This window comes from Onychostruthus taczanowskii, unplaced genomic scaffold, assembly GCF_017590055.1.
Source record: "Onychostruthus taczanowskii isolate IOZ18803 unplaced genomic scaffold, ASM1759005v1 scaffold11, whole genome shotgun sequence".
Classification (NCBI taxonomy): domain Eukaryota; kingdom Metazoa; phylum Chordata; class Aves; order Passeriformes; family Passeridae; genus Onychostruthus; species Onychostruthus taczanowskii.
This window is the reverse complement of record NW_024497629.1, coordinates 9,272,778-9,284,329: the sequence shown is the minus strand read 5'-3', so window position 1 is coordinate 9,284,329 and position 11,552 is coordinate 9,272,778. Positions and strand designations below refer to the sequence as shown.

The following is an 11,552-nucleotide window of genomic DNA, read 5'->3' as shown; positions in this document are numbered from 1 at the left end:
AACCCAAACTCTGTAGTGCCATCAGAGCTCTTGCTCTTGTCTCCTTGATACCTTCTTCTCTTTTCCCTTTGAGCTTCACAAAAACTGTTCCAGTTTGTCCAGTTAAACGATGCTGAATATGGTTTGTCATTGTTTGTGTTTATAATTAAATCACACTGAATTCTTAGGTGCACTTACAGTTCATTTTGTTGGCTGATTGGGTTTTTAAAATTTATTTGTGTTCACAAATACAGGGAAAAAAAGGAGTGGAAGGCATAAATAGTTATGCAGAATTGAGGTCTACCATTGTTGGATTTCTGGATTGTCTGGAAGACTCCTCCAAGGCAGCTGACGGGGAAGATTGAGACACAGGTGAACATCTGTGGTGGGATCCTGTGGGCCTCCACTTACATTTTCCATGGAAGGGCAGCAGCAGTGTCTGCACAAGAGCTCTGGACTCTTGTAACAGTGGCCATCCTGCTTAGGTGCCTCTGTCAGGTCACAGACTGATCAGATGTCTGTGCCAGGGCCTTGCTGAAGGAGTCATTTCCTAGTAAGAATCAGTAAGACAAGCAGACTATCCACTGCAAATGAAACCATCCTTTTTGTCAAAAGTCAGCTCTTCTGTGTGTTTTGATGAAAACTTGCTGGAGCCAGTGTAAGCAAGGATGCATTGCTGCTGGTTTTGAGGCAATTATACTGAAATTACTGAAAACATCACTTTTCAGGGCCTTTTACAACACTAAAGTGGTTAGAACAAAATTAAACCAGTTGAATTTTAGTGTACTGCTGTTGGACAGGTTTTCTCATTTACCACAGCTGATACAAATCCATGTATTTGTCCCTTGAGAATACAGATTATTGGCTTTCTGAGTATCTAAGAAATAGTCTAAAGCATAATTTACCAAGCCCCAATCTCCAGAAAGCAATGGTAGTTCCCCAAGAATAAAACCAACCCCACTGACCATACAAATATATTTGTATTTAATGACTGTGCAATAAGGGGTCTAAAATAAAAAATAGATAGTATAAAAATAAGAGAAATTAAGGACTTTAGAGGAAAAAAACCAGCAACACTGTTGTTTATGTAAGATGAAATAAGTATAGTGGCAAGTTTTAACACAGGGTAACTTTAATGTATTTGTTAATGGATTAGTGAGAACAACTGATTGCATTAATGCTTTTAATGCTATGCAGAGTATTGGGATGATTTAGCATTATGTGTGTTTGAAAGACACGCCCCGAGGAACATGTAACTTTGAAGTTGGACTTGCTCTGAGAGAAGATATGAACCATGTAATTTCCATAGGTCCCTTCCAGCCTTAATGGTTTTATGACTTGAAAGCATTATTGAAACTAAGCTGCTTTTATTAAAATATTTGCCTTGTTAGTGGCTGACAGCATTGTGTAATGATAAGAGCAATGGAGGCATGATGTTAAGCTATTAAAGTCATAATCAGTAAAGTATGGAGCCATAAACAAACAGCTGCACTTTATAAATGTGTGTGTGCAGTTTATACAATGTAGAAAAACAGTTTAATGTTGAGATGTTTTGTAAGAGCCTTAAATGTATATTACTTGTCTTGCTCCTATTAATGCAAAGATACTGCATATGTGATAGTAAGTAAATGTGAGCAGTTTTTTTTTTTTTAATTTTGTATGAGTTTTTTGCTTTTATATTGCTGGTTTGCTGTGCAAGCTTCTAGTATTTCCTATCATAACTTAAACCATATTCAAATGAGCTATTTGAAAAGTTAAATTAATAAATAAACTGGCTGTTCTTACCTGTATACAAAACTCCAGAAAAGAGTAGTTTATTTCTAAGGATTTAGACTTTTATTTATGCTTTTTCCAGACAACATGACAAGTAATTGTTAAATGTGGTTTCTAAACAATCTTCAACCAAGACGCCACAATAAAAGTAATCTATTTGGTACAAAATTTTAACAACATTTTTATGTCCCCATTTGAGTCCAGAAATCCAAGTTATGCAAAGGCAGGAGTGGCTCACAGGACTGCAAACTCAGAGGTAATGATGTGTGGTTACTGGCATGGGGTCAGCCTAGGTCCTTAGTAACCAAAAGTTGTTAGCATCTGATTATAACTAATTTCCAACACCACATGAGTCAGTTGTCTGCAAGCACACACAGTCAAATTGTCAATTCTCATAAATATATATATATATATATATATATATATATACAAACATATGTAAATATTTGTAACAAAATACTTATAAATAAAATATGTACTTCAGTATAAACACACTAGCACAACTGAAACTATTTGGTGTATTACTCAGTATTTTCCCACCTTTTAATTCTCCTGAATATGATGCATCTTTTAGGTTATAATTTTAAACAGAGGATTACAAATGCATTTCTCAGTTGAAAGAAATAGGAGTCTTGCTCTAGATTGTTTCATTTTAATGAGTTAAACTTACTTAGTGAACTAATTTTTTGTGGTTAATTATCAGCTCATCTTGTTTCTTGCATTAATCCCATATTCTCCTGTTTCCTTGATTACAGGCATCACTACCAGGACATTTCATTCTGGAACAGTACAGAAACAGCCTCCTACACAATAAAGCACAGGAGGACTGTAAACAAGGTTTGCCTTTTGATGCTTGAATTTGTTTTTACCCTTAAGCCCAACTTCTGAAGGTAGAAAGAAACTGGATCATGCAGAACACCTGAAATTGTAGTAAAACAGGTTTGCTGACCATGCCTGTGTTCTGCTGGGTTGTCATATGGATTGATGCTTCTGCTAAGGGTACCAAGCTTCTTTCCTTGGTGAAGATCTTAATTTTTGTCTTTTATTTACAACTCTTCTTTTTGTGCAGTTAGAGACTCAGGAGCTTTCATTGTTGGAAGATACTACTCCTAAAGAGACTTTGATCATGCAGCCTAATGAGTGTCACTCACTTTGAGACAACAATGAACATTACAAGACCAGACCCAGAATACAGCGCAAAGTAGACAAACAAACCTGCCTTGAGTCTGACAAGAAGGGATGTTAAATTTCTTGTACCTGAGTTTTTGTTATGTTGCCACATCATCCATCCTAATTTGCATTGCCATGGGGAGGAGGAGTGCTCCTGGCCTTTCCTCTCATGCATTTCTCTTCCTGAGGATCAGCATGTGGGCAGGGGAGGGAGGAGGGAAAGGGGTCCATCCCTGTGTGTAGTTTTGCATTCAGGCTGTCTGATGCCAGCCTAAGAGGGGGACTAGGGACAAGCAGAGATGAGGCAGCAGAAGATTTCGATGGCAGTATGGATTTGTTTTGGACTAAATTGACTGCATAACTGTGACCTCAGAGGGATCCTCCAGAGCACGTATTCAGTGCAGCAACTGGTTGTCAGCACAGGAGACATGGCCCAGGAGGACAGGCTGCCACTGGAGCTTTGTACCCCAGCAATCCCCATTTAACGAAAATCTTCAGACATTGCTGGCAGGGAGTATGAATCAGCACAGCCTTTGGATTGCTGTCATTTGTAAGGCTCAGACTGATACATTTTATCCCACAACACTGTTTAGAAGCAATATGTAGAGTTTTAAAAGTAAAGATCTTTGAAATTAAGCAAGTAAACAAATTACTAATAGCAAACAGGAGTTTTGGATGTGGGTGGGTGCAAATGGATATGAAAGCTCAGTGACAAGGAAGAAAACCAAACACAAATACATCAAACTGCATCTACCAGTTGCTTTTGTTTCAGTGGAGTAGGTCTCAGAGGCAGTTTCCCTGAACAGCAGCAATCTCTGCTCCAATTGGAAAAAGAAAACATCGGAAAGCTTCACAAGTCAAAGGAAAAAAACAAGCAGGACCAGACAGGAAATATGCTGTTAAATGTAAGATTTTTAATTTTTGGTCATTCTTTCCACACAGGTCCCTCAGTAGTCAGACACTCCTCATTTCTAAATGTTAAACCTTCTTCATTATCACAGCATTTTTCTTACTAACCAATGATATTTTTATAATACACATGTATTTATTTATATTTCTTAAGAGCTCAAAGATTTTTTTCTCATTGTTTTAGAAATTGGGATTGCTTTGCACAGGAAAATACTTTAGAAGAAGAATGCAGGGCATGGAAAACTACTGACATCCCTGTATCTTGTCCATGTCTCTGGCCCCACAGGTGGCAGGGTGGAGAGAGTGCTCCTTTTGGCTACATGAGTAGGAAAGAATTGATTGCCAGGGCCAAAGGAATAGACAACTTGTCCAGTCTTGTACATACAAGTCTGTAATAGGCATCTACTTCAGAAGGCCCCATAAAATATGTAGTCAATAAATCCAAGCTAAAAGACAGGTTTTAAACATCCTCTAACCCAAAATACCTAAGAAAAAGACTAAAAAAAGAAGGTACAAGAAGAGGTCAGGAGATTGGGCATTGCAGAGGCCCTTGGTTTCTGCAGTAATAGGAAGTATATGGCACACAGTTCTAGCAAAAAGCACTCTACTCCACTTTCTCTTACCGAGGAGGAAATCAGTGTTTACCACAGTTCTTCCAAAGTGGTTCTGAGAGGCAAACTCCTCCTGCATCTTAAATGGCTAGATGAGCATCCATCTAGTAATTGAAAGTCAGAGTTGTGAAGGATCTCAAGGATAAACATCCTCTTTCAGACAATCCAGTGGTTTTGTGTAGTTTCCATCAAAACAGCAAAGTGTTTTATTGGTCTGTGTGTTCTGCTTTTTAAAGTTCTTTATCTTGTACACCCTCACTTCTCCACCCAGATGCAGGTGTTTCTAAGTGCATTCTTGTAATCCATTATCATCTCAACGCTACGGTCAGGCCTCCTTGCCCTTCATGCTTGGTTTTGTTTGTAGGTATGACGTGAATAATGTTAATGCAGAATGATTACAGATGGCATGCACCAAGTGGGAATAAGATTCCATGTACAAACTCTACAGCATGAGGTTATGTTAATAAAATGTGTTTCAAAGACTTATCCCTTGATAATAATCTAAATGCTGAGTCTAAAATTCTTCATATTGCAGGTAAGATCTGACACTCCAAGACCTTGGACTACTTTGCTCAGGGAGAAACAGGTAGCCTGTTCAGACAGCAAGAAGCACCAAGTGATGGGAAAGGAATTAAAAAACAAAGAAGAAAAAGTCTCCTTTTAGATCATGATAACCAGGTCATGGCTAAATCATAAACTGCTGCAAAAAAAAAGCCATCTTAAGGCCAGTCTAACCAACTGCAGACTTTGGCTCAGCAAGCTCATGTCATATGTATACAAGGTATGATAATGGAGTAGTCAGCACAGTGCTGCACTTCCACAATCTTGTAGATGAGTTATATGGGGTAACATTAAAACTGGGCAATAGAGTATATTACTCCTGCAACTCCTTCTCTGAGCTCTTCTTCTCAAGCCTTGCTTCTATTCACACATCAACTACACCAAGCAGATGTCTCACGCAGCTGAGGAAGCAGTGCTGAATTCCAGACAGAGCAGACTGAAAGTCAGTTTTAAGGGTTTCATCTAAAACACCAACGTAATGATATAGGACTGTATGGCATTCAATTAATCAGTGCTTGCAAGGTGATGGAATTAAGAACAACAGGATTTATTTGTTTCACTGGGAGATGTACTTTCCATATTTTTTTGTCCTTGTTGTCAGTCATGTGATTGCATGACTAGTTGAGGAATCAGACAACTCCAATGGAAAAGAGAAATTAGGTCATCTGGTCCACCCTTGCTGCCAGGACATGACTGTTCCCTGCAGTGGATCACTTCCCACACAGTTATCTTTCCAACAGCCTTTTTGAGGATGGAAATGCAATTCAGAGTCCCATTTCGCTATGGCTTCCAGAGCTTTTGAGGACTTTTTATTTTGCCAAGAATGCTTAATGAGAGAATCAGATCTAACAATTTTAAATTCATTTCAAAGAAAAAAAATCAAAATCTCAGAATTTCATTCTCAATAAAAACTTTTTAATAGAAAAATTACGCAATATTTGGGATAATTTGGGACACTGTTTTTATTAGACAGGAAATAGTTTATGTGACTCAATTCTACCAATTAAACAATAGGATTCCCGCTAAAAAGATCAAGCAACTAATTCAGAAAGTAGTTTAGGAAGCATCCAGTACTTGTGATACTCTGAGCAGACCATCATCAGGAGACCCAGCACTAGTGCTAGCTGACTGGAGGGATTTCAGGTTGCCTTGATAAATTACTCCAAGTGCTTGGATCCCCATCCTTCAGCAGAACATCTCAATGGGCAAACAGCACTCAGACTGTACAGAGCAGGACTGGTTATTAAGGAAAAAAAAATAATGAACACAAATAGAAAAACAGTGATAGAACTTACACATAGGGAAATGTCACACTACTTCTCTTTAGCAGCTTTAGCATGACTTCCATGCTGCCTGCAAATGCAAACATGCCCCATCTTTTACCTCTACATCACCGTGCTCATTGAGTAAATCCATTATTTCAATTAGTAAGTGGCAGTCCAAGTATTTCCCTAAGGTTGATGTCCTTTCCCAAAGGACCCATTTGCTTCATTTTTACTCAGAGATGTGACCATGTATTTTGGTTTAAGGTTTGGTTCACTTTCTGAAGTTAGGCAGAGATTCTCCAAACTCTGCTCAGCCTCGCTGGATCACTTTGGCTACCAAATTCCCATCCTTCTTTGCCTTCTCACACTTAATCTGTATCATTTCTTGATGGTTTTAGACCATCATCCTTCACTAGAGAATTTTGTTTGAACTTCACCCTGCAGCAACATTCTCACCAGGGAGGATTCAAAAGCATTTAAGGCACTTCAGTACAAACTCAGCAGTTCAGAAACAAGCTCATCATGACAAAATGAGTAATCTCTAGATCTTTGAAAAGATCACAACCACTGCAACTTCAAGTACAAGTGCATGTGGTTGCTTTTTTTCTCACCAGAGAAATAATAAGATTTTCTTGATAAAACATGCCTTTTTTCCTTCTCCCAACAGAGGAAGAGTGCTCTCAGGTGCTCCAGAGTTCAGGAATCAAACAGGCTACTCTCTCCAGTTGCCTTATTAAATCTTCAAATTAATCCACATAGCTTTTCCTTTTGTCCCCAGCAGAACTACAAAGACACTGCAGGGTTATTCCATCTCTGCTATAAACCATGAATTCATTGTCAAATTCTCATTATTCTACTTGTCTTTTAAAGTACATGAGAACACTGTATTTCATTCCTTTACATAAATAATGCTTGACTGTCTTAACTTAAATGGGCTTAATCCCACTATTTTAGATTGTCATTGCAGATACCAAAGGTTGTCCAAAACTCATTGGTCATGAAAGGGTTAGCATGGCAGGTGGGAGTTCCCAGGGTTTGGATGCTTGTGTATGCCATGCTCTCCACAGCAGGGTTGTGAAACTTTACTGTAATAACAATAATGATTAGATCCATGGTGACATGACAATTTTCCCTGGCTTTTTTGCAGTAACAGGTTTCTAGATTCCACTTGATGAGGAAGGAGGTGTTTACTAACAGAAGAACACACTAAATTATATACCTTTTGTGGGTGTAGCAATTTCCTACTGTTAGAGGAAAACAAAACATTCCAGTATTACAAATCCACTGAACAGTCAACGTGTTTTCTTTCTCTTACTTTTCTTACTGCACCTACTTCCTACTAATTAATAAATCCTAGTGATTTATTAATTAGTAGGAAGGCCTGACTGGTTTTCTCGGTAAGTGAAATTTACAAAGTCAAGGAATACAATATGAAGTCCCAGGATGCTGATATCGATCTCATATTTGTACCTGGATGGAAAAAAAAGCTACATTTGGAAAGCTTGAGCATCTTTTAAAAATTAAAGCACCTTTGACAAGAATCATCTGCCTTTTCTCCTCCACTTCCAATTGGACAACAGTGTTTGCAAATGACCCATCAACCAAGCCAGACAGATAAGCAAAATTTCCTTTTTATCTTTGAAGACAGTGAACTAACAAGTGAGCCATTTTTATAAAGAGCAGCCATTTGGAAAAAGAAAGTATGTTTATTTCTTTCAAATGTCAATGCCCATGCTGTTAAAGATCATTCTATTCAGCAACCAAAACAATTCCTTTTTCCTCGGTTGTTTTTTCCTTTTGCAATAGATTATTTGCAGATGCAATCCAAAGAAAATTGCCTCCCTTACCAGACAAATTATCACTGACAAAATACAAATCTAACTATTGCAGACCACTGATGAACTGAATCCTCATTAAAATCAGCAAAACTTTGAGGATGTGCAGCATTAGGACCCAACTCTGAAAACCAATTACTGTTACAGATGTATTGAAGTTCTGCATAATGTATTATCCCTGCACACCACAAAATGCTCCTGGAGCACTTTGTTAATCTAAGATTCCTCTCCATGCAGAGCTGCTGACAGCAGAATGCTTACAAGATTTAGCTAAAAGGCGGCCCTGACACAAAAATAAATGGGTAGAAACTAGCTAAGAGAAAGCTTTTATTTGGATTTCTACATAGCAGCAGGATGAACATACTGTGTAGAGTGGGATGTGATATCTAGGGGGTCTCCCCCAGACTTATTTGAAGTACATAAACCACAGCATAAGTTGTCCCCCTTTGAAGCAGAAGTCTTCAACTGGTTAGGCTGGCACACTTAAGGCTGTATCCTCTACAGGAACCATTTATATTATTATTTCTCAAAATTTATATTTTTTATTATTTATCAAAGCTACTGGTTTTGAAGCATATTCCACAGATTCACTAGAGGTGAGTGCTCTCGGTAGAGGACAGAATGGAGCAGCACATGCAGAGATATTAAACGTCTTTTCAGCCCTGACCACACGCAGACCTTCACGCATGACATCCCTCACTTCTAAGTGACAAAGTATCTTAAGTCCTTCCCACTCTGAAGGCAGTAACAAGAGGCAGCAGTGTTTGTATTCAATACTGACAGGTTCTGGTTTTCCAGTTCTCCTGCCTTACAGCATTTTCAGTAGTGACCATCTTGCTGTATCTTGTCCCCGCTGGGATCCTACACACCTGGCACCTGGGTGCAGGCCACCCCCTCAAGTATTTGCAATGTGCAAGAGCTGAGAGCAATTTGTGCCTTTGAGAATGTCTCCACCACCATCCAGCGTGCCCAGCCCTTGCTCCAGAGCCTGAGAAGGACAGGGTAGAAAGGAAGAGCAATGCAAGACAGCTAGAGCAAAGCAGAGCAGGAGAGTAACCAGAAGATCAGAAACACATTTGTAGGGATGGAAGTATCACAGCAAAGTAGCTGTGAACTTGGCTGCTAAATAATTTGAGCGGGCCTAACAAAAGCCCTGATTTTATTTCCCACTGAGCAATATTGAAACTGTCCCAGATGGTATAAAACTTGAGGGGAGGGACAAAATGGAATATCAAAAATTGGGTCAGTTAAATTGGCTCTAGCTGCAGTTCCACTGTACACAAACTTCTTTGGCGATACTCCGGTACTCCTTGAGAAGTTCCTCTTGTTCCTCCCACTGATGAAACTGTCAACCATCTCTCAAACCACAAACCTTAACAGCAGTAAGCTGGCATGAGTTTCCACTTGACACAATCCTTACTGAGCACTAATATTTATTTGAAGCATTTTGGCATAGCTACATGTTAACAAATATCTATACTTTGAAGTGTCCAAATAAAAATATATTTTATGTGGGTGCGTATCCTATGTTTGCATAAAACCCTACTGAAGACCCAGTGTATGAAAATTGAAAATTATGTTCTCAAGGTCCTGTATTTAAATGGATTAATTCTAACATTAAAGGTGAATTAAGTTATTAATAAACTATTAGTAACTATTGAAATATTTTAAATCATATAGCAAGATCTTGTTCAGACCCTTCAGTCTGATCAAATTAGCTCTATAAATGAAGTTTAGGTCACCTATACATTGAAACCAATGAAATTTTGCTAACAGAACAAAGGCAGGTTTTGTGTCAGGCTGGATTTTTCAGAAGGCATGGGAGTGGCAAAACCTTGGCTCTGCCATTTTATAATAGCCCAAATATTCTGCTGCCTCCTGGTTCACATTGGCATAATTTGTTCTGTGAACAGAAACACAAGTATTTTTTAAACTTCACTGGGCTGATTCACACATCCTGTACTACAGAGGCTTCAGTATCACTTAACACATGCACAAAATCTCTTTGGAAGCCTTGAGCTATGTGAAGAATGCTATAATGTACAGTGTTGTTATTGCTGTTACTGCTGAAACCAAACTATCACTCCCTGGCTGTCATACACCAGATTTCCCTGGGGAATGCAATTTAAGTAATTCCTAGCATAGAAACAAACATCTCTTCTCCCTCTCATTTTCCTCCTTTTTACAGGACTGTAATGACCCTCTTTTATTGTTTCCAACAGATTTACAACAGACTGGAAGTACCCAGCATCTGCTCAGCAGCAACATGAGCAGCCATATGTGATTTGAAGCCAAGGCTTACAAAAAAACCCCCAGTCTTCTCCCTCCAAACAGATTTTACAAACTGTCCTTTTGCTTACAGAGGGCTTTTACAATGACAATGACCACAACAGGAATGAGGATTTAACTACGCAAAGAGGTTGGACAACAAAGAATATAATTTGCAGTAAAAAAGCTCATGAGCCACTTCTAATGGCATTTACAGAATCTCTGCTCAGAAATTCTTACACGATATCAATGCACAGATCCTACGCTACACAGGCTGCCTTTAAACTGCTTTGCATATACAGAAATACAAGTTTTAAAATACTTGATGACATAGTTTCAGGCTACACTTTATTATCAGTGTCCTCATGACAATGTGGCAGAAGACAACAAAGCATTCCTCTAGGAAGATGGAGTCTTTGCAGCGTAGCAGAAAATATCATGGCAGTAACCCAGAGCTGGTACTAACGTTTCACCCTTCTCACTCTGGCATTTTATACAGCTGAAAGCTGGCCAAGCTGGCATTGCTGGAGCTTTCAGCAGCCGTGTCATCTAGCCACATTCACACAAAACAGGGCAGTTAGCTCTTGGTACACAAGTCTGGATTTCAGCTGTACAATGGGAATCTCAAGTCTGTATGCTTCCAATAATATCTGGAATAAATTAAAAAGTCTGCCCTTTACCTACACATGATGATTTATTACCCAGGTTTACCTGGGAGGGAAAGACTCAGCAAAGTTATTTAGGGAATTACAATCCATCCCTTTTATTTGTGGTATCGTCCCATTCCGCTACACGTTTCCTTCCCTCTCTCCTCCAAAACAATGCAAATACTTGTCCGAATTTTGGAACTAACAATGAGGAGAGGTGCTGCTGTACTCATTATTATTATTTAAAGACTGATGCTGCAGTTTCAAGACTTTTTTCATGTAAAACACAGATGCAATCAACAAGAGACAGTCTAGAATTTGCCCAGCTTGATAATAATCAGAAAGCACATTTAATAAATTAAGCTATAATCTAGATACAAGGCCCAGCTGCTGTTCCTGTAAGGAAAACTGACAACTCTCAACAAGGTGCAAAAGAAAGGAAACAAGAGAACAGTGTTAGCTGACGATGCAGTGCAAGCTAAGACAGCAAAGAAAGCAAACCTTGAGCAAAGAAAGCAAAAAATGAGCAGATAA

The 11,552-nt window shown here is 38.7% G+C and overlaps 1 long non-coding RNA gene across 1 annotated transcript; it reads left to right on the top strand.

Moving 5' to 3' along the window:
• Positions 1–250: 250 nt before the first annotated feature.
• On the top strand, positions 251–5,712 carry LOC121344094. Its single transcript, XR_005953789.1, has 3 exons — positions 251–351; positions 2,508–2,589; positions 2,822–5,712. It is a non-coding gene; the product is annotated as an uncharacterized LOC121344094 (long non-coding RNA).
• The last annotated feature ends 5,840 nt before the right edge of the window (positions 5,713–11,552 follow it).